We start from the raw sequence: 20,319 nt of genomic DNA on the forward strand, positions 1-20,319 counted from the left end.
GATTCCTTTATTATTCAAAAAAGATATTCAAGATAAATTATGAAAAATATAAACATAAATTCGAAATATTCTAGGATGGATACATATAGGAGCAATCCAGATAATAATAAAGTTCACATTTAGAGAAGGATTACATACCCCAATAGATTTAGGCATTATAGATAATAGGATAATAAACAGGAAAGAAGCCTACTTAGGAATACTGTAATGACCTGTTTGGTCATTTTGAGAATGAGTCATCTCTCTTTCGTAAAATACTCTCCCCGTAAATTTAAATTAAAAATTTGGAATTTTCGATAACTATAATTAATTAATTGACGGTAATTTTAAATAATTAAGTTAATTAGTTGAGGGATAATTTTAGAAAATTAATTTAATTGATGGGCTAAAGTGTTAATTTATTTAATATACTATACCACTTTTTTTATATATATTTATTAAAATAGGTTAGAAGGGTTTGTAAAATTATAATACATAATTAGTTTTTAAGAAAAAAAAAAGAAAAGAGAAGAGAACGACGAGGAAACTTCGACGGTTTCAGGTAAGAATTGATTGTGTTTTCTACTTAGATTGATGTCTTCATATATGATGAAGTAAATGTTGCTAATTACTTTTCCATGATTGAAAAGAAAATTGGTCAATTGTCGCCACTGGTTTCGTAAACCAGATGGCTTCAATTGTTAATCATATTATTTTGTTTTACATTATAGATAAAGTTTTATATATTGAGATAGATAATTAAATATTAGGTGTGTTGTATTATATGAACATCATTGGATTTACGTTATTTGGAGGAATTGAGACTTAACCCTAGGCTTGAATTTAGAAAATATAAGATTAGGTTTATTAATTGGCATCAAGATTTGGGAACTTGATTATAGATTTGGGTAGGTTTTGGGTCTAGGCTAGACATATAATAATATGGGTGTTTTAGTTCCAAAATCTTATTGTGATTATTTATTTGACTAGATTACATTGATTTGGAGGCTCAACGAAAAGGGAAGACCCAAGTCTCGGAGTGATTTCTTGATTAATTAAGGCAAGTGAATTTCTAAACCTCAGTTTAAGCTTATAGATGCTTGTATTTCCGTGTCATATATACTAGGGAGTAATGAAAATTGAACTGGATTATTGAATGTATGATTGACCTTAAAAAATGGAGATGAGAGTATAAAATGGTGATCTAATGACATGTATTGGTGAAATTGATATGTTGTGATTTTGGACATGTGAAATGACTATGTTGATGTGAGATATGAAAAATTATTGTGGTTGTCATGTTATTATCGTGAATTATATGAACATGAATTGATTGCACTGGTTCTGACATATTGTGTTGATACTGAAAATGATATGAAACAAAAGGGGTCGGGCCACACGCTCCGTGGCAAGTAATATGAACAAAGGGGTCGGGCCACACGCTCCGTGGCAGGTATTATGAAATAAAGGGGTCGGGCCACACGCTCCGTGGCAAGATATATATATTGAGGGGACGGGCCACACGCTCCGTGGCAGGTTACATGGACAGAAATGTCCCCCATGGGTTCCGGACTGTGATTCAGCGGATGTGTACCGATAGGACAGACATGCATCATTTCATTGCATTGCATTGCATCTTTCTGATATTTGTGAATTTGTGTTTACCCCCATATTGCTCTGTGTGCTGAACTTGACTTGGTATGATTCATTGACGAGACTATTGATGAGTATTTGTGGACTGTATTACTGTTGTTATTATACAAGTGTAGAGTTGGGCTGATTTTATGCAGGTTGTAGTTAAGGAGGTTCGGTTGGGAGGACAGGAGTACTTGTATTTATTGAGCTTTGCTTAGTTTTAGCTATCCACTTGCTGAGTACCGTGTTGTTTGGTACTCACCCCTTGCTTCCACACTTGTGTAGGTTGTGAGCACAGGCCTGCTTGATCTCCTACAGTTTACTACCGCTTCTGAGGATATTATCATTCCGAGTGTCGAGGTAGCTGTTACGTCTATCTAGCGGACACCTCTTGCTCGTTTCTTATGTTTTAGTCCTATTCTACAGACAAAGACATTGTGACTGTATTTCTTTTCGTACTTCGATAATAAATTAGTGGCTTGTACACGTGACAACCAATCTTGGGGGGATGTTGAGCTTCTTTTATGTGTTTTCGCTTAAGTTAAATTGTGATTCTTTTCTTTTCTTCCGCATCTACTTTTCGTTGGGTATTAGGCTGACTCATCTCGGTGGATTGAGATGAGTGCCATCACACCCGGATTCGGGTCGTGACAAAGATGGTATCAGAGCCCCAGGTTCATAGGTCTCACGTGTATACAAGCCAAGTTTAAGAAGAGTCTTGCAGATCGGTACGGAGACGTCTGTACTTATCTTCGAGAGGCTATGAGGACTTTTAGGAAATTTTCCCTTTGTTCTTTCACTTTGTATCGTGCGTGTTGTGTTGGTACTGAATTTTTGCGTGTCCCTTCTGACAGATGGCCAGGACCAGAATTACGACTAGAGGTAGAGGAAGGGAGACACTTCTCGAGGTTGATGTTGGGACCCCAACTAGGGGTAGGGATAGAGGCCGAACTAGAGGTCGTGGTCGGGGTGTGGCGGCAGGCAGAGGTCGTGCCCGAGGGGCGGCGCCAGCTAGAGGTTGTGCTAGAGAGGCTTCTCTTGAGCCACAGATTGATGGTAGAGAGGAACATGTCCCTCAAGAGTCTGCTACTGCACCATTGCTTCAGGCCACTTTGATACGAGTATTGGATGCGCTCGAAGGATTTAATCAGAGTGTGAGGGTGAATGGTACACCTGAGGGTTCTCAGACTAGAGCAGGAGCTCAGACCCCACAGCAGCATCAGATTCCAATTGTTCAGGGTCCGGTGGACCAGCCACCTACGGGCCCTAGAGCGGATGAGGATGGAGTACAGGTAGGAGGAGCCCAGGTTGCACCTGTGCTCATGTTGACTGACGACGAGCAACGCCGATATGAGAGGTTCCGAAAAATGGACCCTCCACAATTTCAGGGTGGGAAGACTGAGGATGCACACGAGTTCTTGACCATGTGTCGAGAGTTGTTGGAGGCAGTAGGGTTAGCTGAGACTCATGGAGTTCGTTATACTACACTACAGTTGCGTGGACCAGCCAGAGAGTGGTGGAGAGTGTATACGAGCTCCAGACCAGTTGGGTCACCCCAGATGACTTGGGATGAGTTTGCTAGTGCCTTTTATGACCGTTTCATCCCCTGGAGTGTGAAGGAAGAGAGCCGATTACGGTTTGAAAATTTGAGGCAGGAAGGACTTACAGTTGCTGAATATGAGACTCGTTTCTACCAGTTATCCAGACATGCCATGGTTGTCCTTCCTGATGAGACAGAGCGGATTCGCAGGTTTGTGCGAGGACTGAACTATACTATTCGTACAGCAGCTTTTCGACCTGCTCGTGAGGGCGCTTCTTTCCAGTCCATTGTGGGTGCTGCAAAGGAGGCAGAGTTGATGGAGAGAGAGGAGTTCGGGGACCCCAAGAGGGCCCGTGCTTCTGGTCAGTTTTCGGGTACCTCATCTGGAGGTAGAGGGTCCTATAGAGGAGGTGGTTCCTTTCAGCGTAGAGGACCAGTTCATGCATTTATGCCAGCTTCTTTGGATGGTCAGACACCTCGTGGGTCCTACAGTACAGGTTAGAGTTACCAGGGGTCACAACAGAGGCCGATGAGCCAGGGTAGTTATACAAGTTCTGCAGGTTCATCGCAGAGGTTTTCGCACGGGAGAGTATGTTATACTTGTGGTGATCCAGATCATCTTTCATGGCAGTGTACATCTCAGGGTCGAGGAGGAACCCAGCCTAGTTCTTCAGTTTCAGTTAGAGGACCAGCGCTGCCGGTCAGAGGTCGAGGTAGAGCCCAGACTAGTAGAGGTGGTCGCACTCTTGGTAGGGGTGCTAGTGGTGCTATATTCCCTCAAGAAGGAGGTAGAGGTGTTGGGCAGGTCGGAGGTGGTAGGGGAGCTCAGTGTTATGCTTTTCCAGGGAGACCCGAGGCTGAGGCTTCCAACGCCGTTATCACAGGTATTGTCCCAGTCTGTCATCGACCTGCATCTGTATTATTTGATCCAGGATCTACATTTTCTTATGTGTCTGCCTATTTTGCATCTAACTTTGATTTTACATGTGATCGTATGTCCGTGCCCGTTCATGTTTCTACACCCGTGGGTGAACCCTTAGTGGTGGATCGAGTGTATCGATCCTGTCTTATTTCCTTGGCCGGGTATGATACTTGGGTAGATATGATTATTCTGGGGATGGTAGATTTTGATGTGATATTGGGTATGAATTGGCTTTCTCCCCATCGTGCTATTCTCGATTGTTATGCAAAAACTGTTACCTTAGCGATACCTGGTGCCCCGCGGATTGAGTGGAAGGGTACTAGTGGCTCCTATCCCGATAAGGTTATCTCATATATTCGTGCTCAGAGGTTGATTGATAGAGGGTGTATGTCTTATTTGGCCTTTATTCGGGATACCAATATTGAGTCACCTCCTATAGATACTGTTCCAGTGGTTAAGGAGTTTTCTGATGTATTTCCTACTGATCTTCCTGGTATTCCTCCGGATAGGGATATTGATTTTGCTATTGACTTAGAGCCTGGCACTAAACCCATTTCTATTCCTCCATATCGCATGGCTCCAGTTGAATTGAAGGAGTTGAAGGATCAGTTGCAAGACTTGTTGAGTAAGGGGTTTATTCGCCCTAGTGTGTCTCCTTGGGGTGCACCGGTTCTGTTTGTAAAGAAGAAGGATGGGACTATGAGGATGTGTATCGATTACAGGCAGTTGAACAAGGTAACTATTAAAAATAAATATCCTCTTCCCCGTATTGATGATTTATTTGATCAGCTACAAGGAGCGGCATTGTTTTCCAAAATAGACTTGAGGTCCGGTTATCATCAGTTGAAGATTAGGGCATCAGATATTCCTAAGACAGCTTTTCGGACTCGTTATGGTCACTACGAGTTTTTGGTGATGTCATTTGGGTTGATGAATGCCCCCGCAGCATTCATGGAGTTGATGAATAGAGTGTTCCGCCCGTACTTAGATTCTTTTGTGATAGTATTCATTGATGACATCCTGGTGTATTCCAAGACTGAGGCAGATCATGTCCGCCATTTAAGGTTGGTACTTCAGAAATTGAGGGAAGAAAAGTTGTATGCAAAGTTCTCCAAGTGTGAATTTTGGCTTGATTCTGTTACATTTTTAGGACACGTGGTGTCCAAAGAGGGGATTAGAGTGGATCCAGCTAAGATTGAGGCAGTTAGAGGTTGGACAAGGCCTACTTCTCCTACTGAGATTCGTAGTTTTGTGGGGTTAGCTGGTTATTATAGACGGTTCATGCATGGATTCTCCACTATTGCAGCTCCACTGACTAGATTGACTCAGAAGGCCGTGGATTTTCATTGGTCCGATGAATGTGAGGCGAGCTTCCAAAAGCTCAAGACTTTATTGACTTCGGCTCCTATTTTGACGCTACCCGAGGAAGGTGTGGGATTTACTGTATACTGCGATGCTTCTGGCATTGGGTTAGGCGGTGTGTTGATGCAAAAGGGAAAAGTGGTTGCTTATGCCTCGAGACAGTTGAAGGCCCATGAGAAAAACTATCCCACTCATGATTTGGAGTTAGCGGCTGTGGTTTTCGTGCTTAAGTTATGGCGTCATTACCTATACGGTGTGCATTGCGAGGTCTTCACCGATCATAGGAGTCTTCAGTATATATTCAGTCAGAGGGATCTGAACTTAAGGCAACGTAGATGGCTTGAGTTACTGAAGGACTACGACATGACTATTTTGTACCACCCAGGAAAAGCCAATGTGGTGGCGGATGCCTTGAGCAGGAAGTCCTCTAGTATGGGGAGTCTTGCCGCGATCCGAGTTGAGGAGCGACCATTAGCTAGAGATGTTCAGAGGCTAGCTAATAGCCTTGTCCGGTTGCAGATTTCAGAGGATGGTGGTGTTCTTGCCTTTATGAAGGCACGTTCTTCCTTGATTGACCAGATTCGGGAGAGACAGTTTCAGGATGAGAAGTTATGTATCATTCGAGACAAGGTATTAAGAGGTGAAGCTAAGGAGGTGATACTTGATTCGGAAGGTGTACTGAGGATTGACGGCAGAATTTGTGTGCCTAAGGTGGGTGACCTGACTAGACTTATTTTGGAAGAGGCTCATTGTTCAAGGTATTCCATCCATCCGGGAGCAGCCAAGATGTATCATGATCTGTGCCAGCACTATTGGTGGTGTGGGATGAAGAAGGACATCGCAGAGTTCGTATCCAGGTGTTTGACTTGCCAGCAAGTAAAGTGTGAGCACCAGCGGCCTGGGGGTGTGAGTCAGAGGATGCCTATTCCCACTTGGAAGTGGGAAATGATCACCATGGACTTCGTTGTGGGTTTACCTCCCACCGTGGGTGGTTATGATTCTATATGGGTGGTTGTTGACAGACTGACAAAGTCTGCCCATTTTATTCCGGTTAAGGTAAAGTACACAGCGGATAAGTTAGCCCAGTTGTATATTAACCATATCGTTCGGCTTCATGGTGTCCCAGTATCCATTGTTTCGGATCGAGGTTCAGTATTTACTTCGCACTTTTGGCAGGCATTACAGCATGGTTTGGGCACTAGACTTGATATGAGTACAGCTTTTCACCCACAGACCGATGGTCAGTCTGAGCGGACGATCCAGGTGTTGGAGGACATGCTTCGAGCTTGTGTTATTGATTTTGGTGCTAGATGGGATCAACACTTGCCCCTAGCGGAGTTTGCCTACAACAACAGTTATCACTCCAGTATCCAGATGGCTCCATTTGAGGCTTTGTATGGTAGGCGGTGTCGATCTCCTATTGGCTGGTTTGACTTAGCTGAGATGGACTCCTTAGACACAGACTTGCTTAGAGATGCTATGGAGCAAGTTCGTAGAATTCAGGGTAGACTCTTGACAGCCCAGAGTAGACAGAAGAGTTATGCAGATCGGAGAGTTCGACCATTGGAGTTCATGGTGGGTGATCATATTTGGCTTCGAGTGTCTCCCATGAAGGGCGTGATGCGGTTTGGGAGAAAGGGCAAGCTCAGCCCTCGATTCATTGGCCCATTTGAGATTTTGGCACGAGTTGGAGAGGTGGCTTATAGATTGGCCTTGCCACCTAGCTTATCGGCTGTGCATAACGTGTTTCATGTTTCCATGCTTCGGAAGTATGTTCCGGATGAGTCTCATGTGTTATCACTCGATTCAGTGGAGTTAGGTCCAGACCTGACATTTGAGGAGGAGCCTATAGCCATTCTAGATAGGCAGGTTCGTAAGCTTAGAACCAAGGAGATAGCTTCGGTGAAGGTACAATGGAAGCACCGTTCAGTCAGAGAGGCGACTTGGGAAACAGAGGCTGATATGCGCGCTAGATATCCCCAGCTTTTCGAAGCTTCAGGTACTTCTTTTACTTTATGTTCGAGGACGAACATGATTTTTAGTGGTGGATAATGTAATGACCTGTTTGGTCATTTTGAGAATGAGTCATCTCTCTTTCGTAAAATACTCTCCCCGTAAATTTAAATTAAAAATTTGGAATTTTCGATAACTATAATTAATTAATTGACGGTAATTTTAAATAATTAAGTTAATTAGTTGAGGGATAATTTTAGAGAATTAATTTAATTGATGGGCTAAAGTGTTAATTTATTTAATATACTATACCACTTTTTTTATATATATTTATTAAAATAGGTTAGAAGGGTTTGTAAAATTATAATACATAATTAGTTTTTAAGAAAAAAAAAAAAGAAAAGAGAAGAGAACGACGAGGAAACTTCGACGGCTTCAGGTAAGAATTGATTGTGTTTTCTACTTAGATTGATGTCTTCATATATGATGAAGTAAATGTTGCTAATTACTTTTCCATGATTGAAAAGAAAATTGGTCAATTGTCGCCACTGGTTTCGTAAACCAGATGGCTTCAATTGTTAATCATATTATTTTGTTTTACATTATAGATAAAGTTTTATATATTGAGATAGATAATTAAATATTAGGTGTGTTGTATTATATGAACATCATTGGATTTACGTTATTTGGAGGAATTGAGACTTAACCCTAGGCTTGAATTTAGAAAATATAAGATTAGGTTTATTAATTGGCATCAAGATTTGGGAACTTGATTATAGATTTGGGTAGGTTTTGGGTCTAGGCTAGACATATAATAATATGGGTGTTTTAGTTCCAAAATCTTATTGTGATTATTTATTTGACTAGATTACATTGATTTGGAGGCTCAACGAAAAGGGAAGACCCAAGTCTCGGAGTGATTTCTTGATTAATTAAGGCAAGTGAATTTCTAAACCTCAGTTTAAGCTTATAGATGCTTGTATTTCCGTGTCATATATACTAGGGAGTAATGAAAATTGAACTGGATTATTGAATGTATGATTGACCTTAAAAAATGGAGATGAGAGTATAAAATGGTGATCTAATGACATGTATTGGTGAAATTGATATGTTGTGATTTTGGACATGTGAAATGACTATGTTGATGTGAGATATGAAAAATTATTGTGGTTGTCATGTTATTATCGTGAATTATATGAACATGAATTGATTGCACTGGTTCTGACATATTGTGTTGATACTGAAAATGATATGAAACAAAAGGGGTCGGGCCACACGCTCCGTGGCAAGTAATATGAACAAAGGGGTCGGGCCACACGCTCCGTGGCAGGTATTATGAAATAAAGGGGTCGGGCCACACGCTCCGTGGCAAGATATATATATTGAGGGGACGGGCCACACGCTCCGTGGCAGGTTACATGGACAGAAATGTCCCCCATGGGTTCCGGACTGTGATTCAGCGGATGTGTACCGATAGGACAGACATGCATCATTTCATTGCATTGCATTGCATCTTTCTGATATTTGTGAATTTGTGTTTACCCCCATATTGCTCTGTGTGCTGAACTTGACTTGGTATGATTCATTGACGAGACTATTGATGAGTATTTGTGGACTGTATTACTGTTGTTATTATACAAGTGTAGAGTTGGGCTGATTTTATGCAGGTTGTAGTTAAGGAGGTTCGGTTGGGAGGACAGGAGTACTTGTATTTATTGAGCTTTGCTTAGTTTTAGCTATCCACTTGCTGAGTACCGTGTTGTTTGGTACTCACCCCTTGCTTCCACACTTGTGTAGGTTGTGAGCACAGGCCTGCTTGATCTCCTACAGTTTACTACCGCTTCTGAGGATATTATCATTCCGAGTGTCGAGGTAGCTGTTACGTCTATCTAGCGGACACCTCTTGCTCGTTTCTTATGTTTTAGTCCTATTCTACAGACAAAGACATTGTGACTGTATTTCTTTTCGTACTTCGATAATAAATTAGTGGCTTGTACACGTGACAACCAATCTTGGGGGGATGTTGAGCTTCTTTTATGTGTTTTCGCTTAAGTTAAATTGTGATTCTTTTCTTTTCTTCCGCATCTACTTTTCGTTGGGTATTAGGCTGACTCATCTCGGTGGATTGAGATGAGTGCCATCACACCCGGATTCGGGTCGTGACAAATACTACGAGGAAATTTATAATATGGAAAGATTAAATTTAATGTTTATTCTAGAATTTCATATCATCTTCTAGATAAAGACTTTGATAAAACTTTAAGCTTAATACAAGATTTTAAAAGAAAAGATTTCTTTCACAAATACAGTAGACCCTATTCGATAACATACGTAATCTCATATGTTATTTCTAATACACATCATTCAAATTACTTTGACATAAAAGAGATAATAGATTATCCCCATCTATTTGAGGAAGTTAATCAGATACAAATGCCTAGTATCATACAGATACAAGAAATAGAAGATACACCATTAGATTTAGATTTACAATCTAAACCTTTGTACAACCAACAAGATTCCACTTCTCGATTATACTTTGAGAAAACTCGAGTCATAAACCCTGCAATGATGATAAGAAGAACACAATCAGAAAGAGTTAGACAACCTATCTTAGAAGCAAAAAATAATGAAATAAAAAATTATAAGATAAAGGAAGAATATTTTAATGGTATACAATTTGTTCCCATCAACATCCTATTAGATACAGGAGCTAGTCGAAATTACATTAGCCTTAGGCTATGTAACCATCTCCAACAATATAAACTAAAAGATAATCATCTTTATACTGATTTTAATGGAAAAAGACATGAAATAACAAACATGATAGAAACCATTTTAAAATTCAAAGATAACACTATACCTATAAGACTATTGGTTGAACCAGAAGGAAATAATGATATGTTAGAAATACTACTAGGAACCACCTTCCTAGATAGTGTAAAACCATATGATATACTTGATCATGGTATCAAGATTACTTACGATGATAAGATAATTTTCATATCAAAATAACAAGTCCATATAGTATCTGTATTCCAATAGGAATAACTTATAAAGATTACAAAACAGAATATTTTGCTTCCTATATAGATAACGGATTAGACATATGTTGTTGTAGACTAGAAATATTCTCCAAAGAATACCATCAAGAATTACCCATCACTAAAGGAAAAGATATATCTAATAATATCATAACAATGTCTAAAGGCATTGTTCAACCGATTATACTATTAGGATGTTTTCTAATAAAATGTCCTCCATTTTATTTCCATAATACTGGACAAGATATTCTATTAGGAAACAACTTTTTAGAAATGTTTCATACTGTTTTATATGATAGAGTTTTATTTCAAATAAAATACAAAACTCCTTTCCAACATAATATTGTGGTAAAATGATTTAAACCTGCTTACTCTAAAAGATTACCTATTCACTTTAAACCCCGCACAGCCCAGCGTGGTGATATAGGATATCAAGATAAACTAATTTTTCTAAAAAGTACTCATTTACTTCAATACGATATGGATTGGAACAACTCTCAAACAATAAATAAACAATCTAACAACTTGTTACAATATCAAATAACTTTCAATAAATTAGAAGAAAGTTTAGACATGATTAAACAAAAGCTAGAACAATGTTTTTCAAAAAATCCTTTAGAATTTTGGGATAAAATTAAGATAGAAGCCAAGTTAGAAATGAAAGATAAAGATAAAATTATTTGAGTAAAACCAATGAGATACAACCCCAATGACCAAGAAGAATTCCAAAAATAGATTAAGGAATTATTAAGTCTTAGAATAATAAGACCTAGTAACTCCCCTCATAGTTCACCAGCTTTAATGGTTAGAAATCATGCAGAGATAGTACGAAATAAACCAAGAATGGTTATTAATTATAAAAAAAAATGATAATACTATATTTGATGGATTTTTTACATGATAAAGAAAATCGAATTAATAGAACTACTAACAAAAACATATTTTCTAAATTTGATTGTAAAAGCAGAATTTGGCAGATAAAAATGAATAAAGATAATATTCATTATACTGCATTTTCCACCCCACAAGGGCAATATGAATGGTTAGTTATGCCTTTTGGATTAAAAAATGTCCCACAGATATTTCAAAGAAAAATGAATAATATCTTTTAAAATTATGACTATATATTTGTCTACGTTGATGATATTTTAATTTTGTCTGATAGCCTTGATGAACACCTGATACACCTAAATAAGTTCACTAACTTATGCTTAGAAAATGGATTGGAACTTTCTAAAAAGAAAGCAAGCTTATTAAAAAATGATATAGAATTTTTAGGAAAGATAATTGACGAAAATGGTATAAAATTACAAAGCCATATCATCGAAAAGATATTTGTTTTTCCAGATAAATTATTCAATAAAAAGCAACTACAAAGCTTTTTTGGAATACTTAACTATGCTTCAGATTATATTCAGAATTTGGCTAAATTAAGAAAGTCATTTTAAGAATTATTAAAAAAGGATAAGAGCTTTGAATTTAATGAAGTCTTAATGAAAAAGGTAAAAAATATTAAATCTATTTGTAAAAACTTACCAAAGTTACAATTACCAAAATATAGTGATGATTTAATCTTAGTAACAGATGCTTCGGAACAATGCTAGAGCGGAGTATTAAAAAAGATAGATTATGATCTTAATAAAAATAATATAGGAGAAAGTTTGTGTAGATATTGTTCCAGAACTTTTTCAGATACACAAACTAGATATCATATTAATGAAAAAGAATTGTTAGCCATAGTGAAAAGTTGTCAAAAATTATATTACTTCTTACTACCAAAATGATTTACTCTCAGAACAGATAATACCCAGGTAAAAGCTTTTGTTCACAATAATCTTCCGTCTAAACTGGAATATAAATGATTTATCAAATGACAAATGCTTTTGTCTGAATATTTCTTTAACATTGAAATTATTCGCTCTAATAAAAATTTTGTAGCAGATTTTCTCATAAGAGATGGACAACGATATTAAGCAACAGATGATGATACATCTAGAAGATATCAATAAATGCTTTGACGATATTCAGACTACAGTCTCAGATATTATCAAAATCGCCAATTTCGACTATGACCCCAAGATTGCTGATAAATTAATCAGCCTATGTGCAAAGATAACATCCAAAGTCGGACAATATGGAGATAGTTACGATATGATCAACAACCTGGTCAAAATTAAATAATCTGATAATACTACTACTACTAATGATAAATATGTACAAATGTCTTTTAGGCCTCAAAAGCCTTCAAAAGAAATAACGATTGGATCAATTGAAGAAAGATTAAATGCACTGCAACCCCAGGTTGAAGGACAAGAAATGATAATGAGAGATTTATTTTCTCTCAAAAATACTCCTACAAATTATGTTGATTTTGGAGGAATTTATCCTCAAATTAATTTTCTGCAAGATTCTTCTCCTCAAGATATTAGATATTGGTATAATTTTGGAGCAATCAACTCGATATACCTAACTACACCTGATTTTACCGAAATTGATAGACTTCCTAAATGGATAAAAAATGGTGTTCGTGATTGTTACCTAAACAATCCCACTATCACCCCAAAAGATACATTGATTCTTAAATTCTTCTCAGCAGGACCAGATTATTTTAAAGAAGAAAGATACCCAGCTTATCATTTAATCCAGTTGGAAAAATCAATTGATTTTTATATTACTCAAAATGATAAAACTTCTAAAGAATTTAATAAATTCACTGAAAATGATATTCATTATCGAAGAGCCATAAGACTTAGGATAATTCTACAAGGAATAGATAGTTGTTCTAAAAACGGTTTCAAGACCTATGGAGGAGAAAAACTACACTCCTCAGTCATGATAGCACCAGCAAAAAATACTCCACCAGCTGCTGCCCGATATTTACAAACAAAATATAATATGATAGAAAAAGGAATTTTGAAATCAAGCCCTCAGGCTCAAAAAATATTATCCAAGCTTAGGCAGCATGTAAAGGGTACTTGTGATTTTTGTTCCATGAGAAAGGAAAAAATGATAGAAGATGAAATGTCCACATCATCGGAATAAAGTTTTGACGCATGGAAAAAGAGATAAGGATAAAGATGTAGAAGATAAGGATTCATTTGGTAAGATATAGACACTTTTGTCATTTTGTAAATAATGATAGGTGGTCCTACTATCTTGTCTACTTTGACAAATGGAAGAAGAAGATAAAGATAGAAAAGACAAGAAGATACACAAGAAATCAAAGATAGAAGAAAAGACAAAGGAGATGATAGCGACATATATCTAACCTTTTGTCATTTTGTAATAATGTTTAAGAAGATAAGTATGCATAGAAGATAAAGATGACATTCTGTCATTTTGTAGAAAAAACATTTTTTATGTTTAGGTATAATGTCATTGTCTAGTACTATAAGACATGTAAAATGTAAATTTGAAGTCCGTCGGTTAAAGTCCATCTCCTTCATCTATAAAAGGAGATAGTTTGTAAAAAAGAGGGCATCGAGAAATCATCAGCCTTCTTTTTTTTTCTTTGTACAAATATCGTTGTCCATCTCTTGTGAGGAAATCTGCTGTAAAATTTTTATTAGAGCGAATAATTTAAATATTAAAGGAATATTCAGACAAAAGCATTTGCCATCTGATAAAATCATTTATATTCCGGTTTAGACAAAAGATTATTGTGAGCAAAGGCTTTTACCTGGGTATTATCTGTTCTGAGAGTAAATTATTTTGGTAGTAAGAAGTAATATAATTTTTGATAACTTTTTCCTACGGCTAACAATTCTTTTTCATTAATATGATATCTAGTTTGTGTATCTGAAAAAGTTCTGGAACAATATCTACATAAACTTTCTCCTATCTTATTTTTATTAAGATCATAATCTATTCTTTTTAATACTCTACTCCAGCATTATTCCGAATCATCTGTTTCTAAGATTAAATTATCACTATCTTTTGGTAATTGTAACTTTGGTAAGTTTTTACAAATAGATTTAATATCTTTTATTTTTTTCATTAAGACTTCATTAAATTCAAAGATCTTATTTTTTTAATAATTCTTGAACTGGCCTTCTTAGTTCAGCTAAATTCTGAATATAATCCGAAGCATAGTTAAGTATCCCTAAAAAGCTTTGTACTTGCTTTTTATCTGTTCGTACATGGTAGGATCTAATCTTTGTGAATATCTTTTAAGAGCCTCGTCTTTTATCTTAAATTTCTGTGAGATATTCAATATAATCGGTTATGTACCCTTATCTCTGCGAAGGAGGGTTGTCGTTTTATTATCCTATACTTGAAGGATGAGTTTCAATCTCAATTTTAATAAGTTTTATATTATCCGTTAGTCCTTTTATGACATCGTCGTAATCTTCTAAAATTTGTTTTGTCCTAATAATAGAATCTTTTGTTTCTTCATTGTTATCTTTTAACATTAAACGTAACAATCTTTTATATTTTTGTTTATCATTTTGGGTATCTTTTAAGTGTTTTCTAAACTTCCATAAATAATTATTATCTATTTTTATATCTGTAAAAGTAGGATGTCTTTTCATTCTATATGTAACGACCCATTAGGTCGTTTTGATTATTAGAAATTTGTAGTTCATAAAAGACTTATCCCATAAATTTTTAATTGGGTATTTTGGACTTTTCCATAAGTATGATTATTTAGTTGAGGGGTAACTTTAGATAATTGATTTAATTGGTGGGCTAAAATGATAATTTATTAAATACCCTATATCACTTTATTTATTAAAATAAATTAATAGGGATTAGTATTTCTTTTTTTTTTCATACCATAAATTACTGGTGCCCTAAGACGGAAGGATCAACGACGACGGCAGCATTCAGGTAGAAATCTTATCTTGAGCACTAATGTTGGATGAATATTTTTAAAGAAGGAATTGTCTTTGTATGTGTAAATTGATGCTAGAGTACATAATTTGTATATTATATTATTGGGTGGCAGATTAAAGCTCATGATTGAGGGCTAATGATTAGTCAATAATTATATAATGTTGAGAAAAGAATTGAGAGGGTTACATATGATGAAATTGTTAGAATATAATAACAAAGGTTTAATACATTCGGTGTTAGTTATTGTCTATTTCATGAATTTAATGGTTGAAATAATTATCTATTAGAAAAATTTATTATTAACATAATTAACTGTAGGTAGTATTTTCGAAAACTTTTGAATTGCAAATATTAAAGCTAAAACTACTCCTACAGATGAGTTGCTCTATTTCAAACTTTTGGACTTTAATTTACTTTACTTTTGATATATTTTATTTCTTTAATTATCATACTATGATTCAAGTTTTTATATATTGAGATAAGTAAATAAATAATAAGGTATGATATTATAAAAAATGTTATTAGAGTTATATTATTTGGAGGAATTGAAACTTAACCCTAGACTTGAATTTAGGAATATGAGACTTGAGATATTAGTTGGTATCAAAACTTAGGAATTTGATTATAAATTTGGATGAGTTGTTGGGTTTAGGTTAAACATATAAATGATATTGGTGTCTACGGACTAGTTTACTTATAAATAATATATATATATTTGATAGATTGGAAACGGTCTGAGGCATTGAAGAAAGGAAAGACATTGGTGGATTAGCTTGCTTTACTTCAGATCTTCGATTGAGGTAGGTTATGGTTTTATTCTATATCATAGATAGGCTTTCAATAGTGATTGATATTCATTGAGTAATATGTGTGAAGTTTACTACGCATTTAATTGTCGTGGTTTGGATGGTTGATATGTTGTTGTGATTGGTCTAAAATTTCGAGGCCATGAAATCCATAATCTTGAACTTGCCCCATCAAAAATGGTGCCTTGAATAAAGAAGGCTTGATAAAATATTGTTAATGAAGTGGAATGTAATCATAAGGAAGGATAAATTAATTATATTTGGATCGGGTGTCACGTTCTGACACGGTATATTTGGATCGGGTGTCACATTCCGACACGGTATATTTGGATCGGGTGTCACGTTCCGACACAGTATATTTGGATCGGGTGTCACGTTCCGGCACGGTAATATTAAAGGGAAATAAATTAAAATTACTTAATGCTACCCAATCTCCAAAAACTCATATTTCAAAGAGTGTGGTGTAGAAGCTTGAGTCCTCATGTGTGATCTTGATATTGTTGACCGGTTATGTAATTGTTCGTTGGTTGCCACCTGTTAAGTGTTGTTGTTGATTTCCCACTACTATTTTATGTATATTGATTTCTATTTTGAGTCGACCGATGATACCTACTCAGTACATGTTGCCCTGTACTGACCCCTACGTATATCTTTCTTTGTTTTATTTTGTGGAGTGCAGCGAGTCTTCCATCGGCTTCGACTCGACCTCAGCTCTAGTCAGTCTCCAATTCAGAAGATTTCAGGGTGAGCTACCCTTCTAGCTCGTGATGGAATTTCTCGGTTATGGCATGGTGTCTTTAGTTTTCGGACACATTTTGTTATTTGTTTATTCTGGTGTTTGATATTTCCAGACTTAGATTTAGAATTTAGATGTCCTTAATGTGATGACTTTCAGATTTTAGGGAACGTCAAGTAATAGATTTTAGTGGCTTTTGTTATTTCTGACTTTAATAAAATTGAGCTTCCGCAGTGTTATCGTGATTTATAAGTTGAATAGTTAATCTAAGCTGGGGTTTGTATCATTGGTTCTCCCACCTAGGATGTTAAGTATGGGTGCCACTCACGGCCCATTTTGGGTCGTGACAAACTTGGTATCAAAGCTTTAGGTTCATTGATCTCATCACACAAGGACAGGTCTAGTAGAGTCTTGCAGAACGGTACGGGGTCGCCTTTACTTTTCTTCGAGAGGCTACAGGACTTTAGGAAAACTCCATTCCTTCTTTCTTTCGTGCTATTACTTGAATCCAATTGGTATCTAGTTGATACAAATTGGTATCTAACCTTCTTCACTTTACTTTCGCAGATGGATAGAACTAGAGCAACAAGAGCACCTGAGCCAGCCGTTGGGGCTGTAGGCAGAGGAAGAGTAGCAACGAGAGGCCGTGGTAGAGGTCGCGGAAGAAAGCCCACTAGGGGTACGGTCCAAACAGCTGGGCCAGCCAGGGAAAGAGCAGCCACCCCTCCACTGGCTGATGAGGTAGTTAGAGATGATGTTGAGGTGGAGGAGGAGCAGGTTCATGAGAGGGAAGCACCACCCCAGCCCACTCCAGAGATGATCCACCAGGTTCTCACCTATCTTAGTGGGTTATCCGATCAGGGACAAGCTCCCCCAACACCTCATATTCTAGGAGTTCAACATGCAGCTGTTATGGCTCCCCGCATAACTGCGTCTTTGGGGACAAGCATGTTTCCTCAATTGACTACAGGGCCGATAATGACAAGTGACCAGCATGATCTCTTTGTTAAGTTCTTGAAGTTGAAACCCCCAGTCTTCAGGGGTACTGAATCTGAGGATGCCTATGATTTCCTTGTTGATTGTCATGAGCTGCTTCATAAAATGGATATAGTAGAGCGATTTGGTGTTGAGTTTGTGACATACCAGTTTCAAGGAGACGCTAAAATGTGGTGGCAGTCTCACGTGGAGTGCCGACCAGCAGAGGCACTACCTATGACCTGGGCAACCTTTTCTGATTGTTTCATGGAGAAGTATATTCCCCGAACCTTAAGGGATAGGAGGAGAGACGAGTTCCTGAATATAGAGCAGGGGAGGATGTCTGTTGCTGCTTATGAGGCCAAGTTTCGTGCCTTAGCCAGATATGCTACTTAGCTTTGCTTCAGTCCAGAGGAGCGAATTCGCCGCTTTATGAAGGGATTGAGGTCAGATTTGCGAATTCCAGCTTTACAGGTTGCTGCTTCAGCAAAATCCTTTCAGGAAGTGGTTGATTTTGTGATAGAGGTAGAGGGGGTGAAGCCAGATAACTTCACTAAAGAGACAACATTCAAGAAGTTTCATAAAGGAGGTGAGTTTAGTGGTTCTTACTCCAGAGGGCAAAGTTCTGGAGATTATTCAATCCGTCCTATTCAGTCTTCATTGCAGGTTTCAGATGGAGGTCCGTTAAAGACTAGTCAGCCTTTTTCTAACTTTGGGGGTTATCTTCAGTCTTCTTCGTCTTCACAAAGACCCACTCTTGACCCTAAGACTTGTTACGGATGTGGTGAGCCTGGATATATCAGAAAATATTGTCCAAGGCAGAGTCAGGCTTGGCATGATCAGGGTTATAGAGTCCCAGCAGTTAGAGGTGGAGGCGATGGCTATAGTAGGGGCCGTCATTCTAGAGGACGTGGTGGACAAGGTCGTGGTGGTTGCCAGTCCGGTCGGGGTGGCGGGCAGGTTGGAACTACTAGAGTACAGCCCGGTAAGGGACATAGTCAGACAGGTGACAGAGCCCATTGATATGCTTTCCCTGGGAGGTCAGAGTTAGAGGTATCCGATGCTGTTATCACAGGTACTCTTCTAGTCTGCGATAGCTTGACTTTCATATTGTTTGATCCTGGATCCACATTTTCTTATGTATCTCCCGCATTTGCTGATGGACTTGATTTATATTGTGACTTACTTGACATGCCTATTCGTGTTTCTACACCTGTTGGTGAGTCTGTGCTAGTTGAGAAAGTGTATAGGTCTTGTCTTGTGACTTTTGTGGGGAGCAGAACTTATGTAGATTTGATTATTCTAGAGATGGTTGACTTTGATGTAATCTTGGGTATGACTTGGCTCTCTCCAAATTTTGCTATCTTAGACTGCAATGCTAAGACTGTGATATTAGCCAAGCCTGGGATGGATCAGTTGGTGTGGGAGGGTGACTATATTTCCACCCCAGTTCAGATTATCTTTTTTCTTCGTGCTAAGAGGTTGGTGAGTAAGGGTTGTTTAGCCTTCCTAGCACATCTTAGGGATGATAATTCTGAAGTGCCGACGATTGAGTCTATCTCTATAGTTCGTGAGCTTATGGATGTTTTCCCCGCAGACTTACCTGGTATGCCACCTGATAGAGATATAGATTTTTGTATCGACTTAGAGCCCGACACTCGCCCTATTTCCATTCCACCTTATAGAATGGCCCCAGCTGAGTTGAGGGAGTTGAAGGCCCAACTTCAGGAGTTGTTGGGTAAAGGTTTTATTAGACCGAGTGCCTCTCCTTGGGGTGCTCCGGTCTTATTTGTAAAGAAGAAGGATGGTAGCCTTCGTATGTGTATAGACTACAGGCAGCTGAATAAGGTGACTATTAAAAATAGGTATCCCCTTCCCCGCATTGATGACTTATTCGATCAGTTGGAGGGTGCTTGTGTTTTCTGAAAAATTGATTTGAGGTCTGGTTACCATCAGCTGAAAATACGAGCAACAGATGTACCGAAGAAAGCTTTTCAAACCAGGTATGGTCACTATGAATTTTTGGTAATGTCTTTTGGGATTACAAATGCGCCTGCTGCTTTCATGAGTCTGATGAATGGAATCTTTAAGCCATATTTGGACCTCTTTGTTATTGTTTTTATTGATGATATATTGATCTACTCAAGGAGCCAAAAAGAACATGAAGAGCATCTGAGAACTGTTCTGGGATTGTTAAGGGAGAAGAGGTTATATGCCAAATTTTCCAAGTGTGAGTTCTGGCTTGATTCAGTGTCTTTCTTAGGGCACGTGGTTTCTAAAGATGGAGTGATGGTGGATCCCCAGAAGATTGAAGCAGTGAAGAGTTGGGCAAGGCACACTAATGTCTCAGAGGTAAGGAGTTTCATTGGTTTGGCTAGCTACTACCGCCGGTTCATCAAGGGATTTGCTTTCATTGCTTCCCAGCTGACTAATCTGAACAAGCAAAAAGTTCCATTTGTATGGTCGGATGAGTGTGAAAAGAGCTTTCTGAAACTCAAAACCTTATTTACTACTGCATCGATTCTTGCCCT

The sequence above is a fragment of the Solanum dulcamara genome, chromosome 6 (genome assembly GCF_947179165.1).
Source record: "Solanum dulcamara chromosome 6, daSolDulc1.2, whole genome shotgun sequence".
Taxonomy (NCBI): Eukaryota; Viridiplantae; Streptophyta; class Magnoliopsida; order Solanales; family Solanaceae; genus Solanum; species Solanum dulcamara.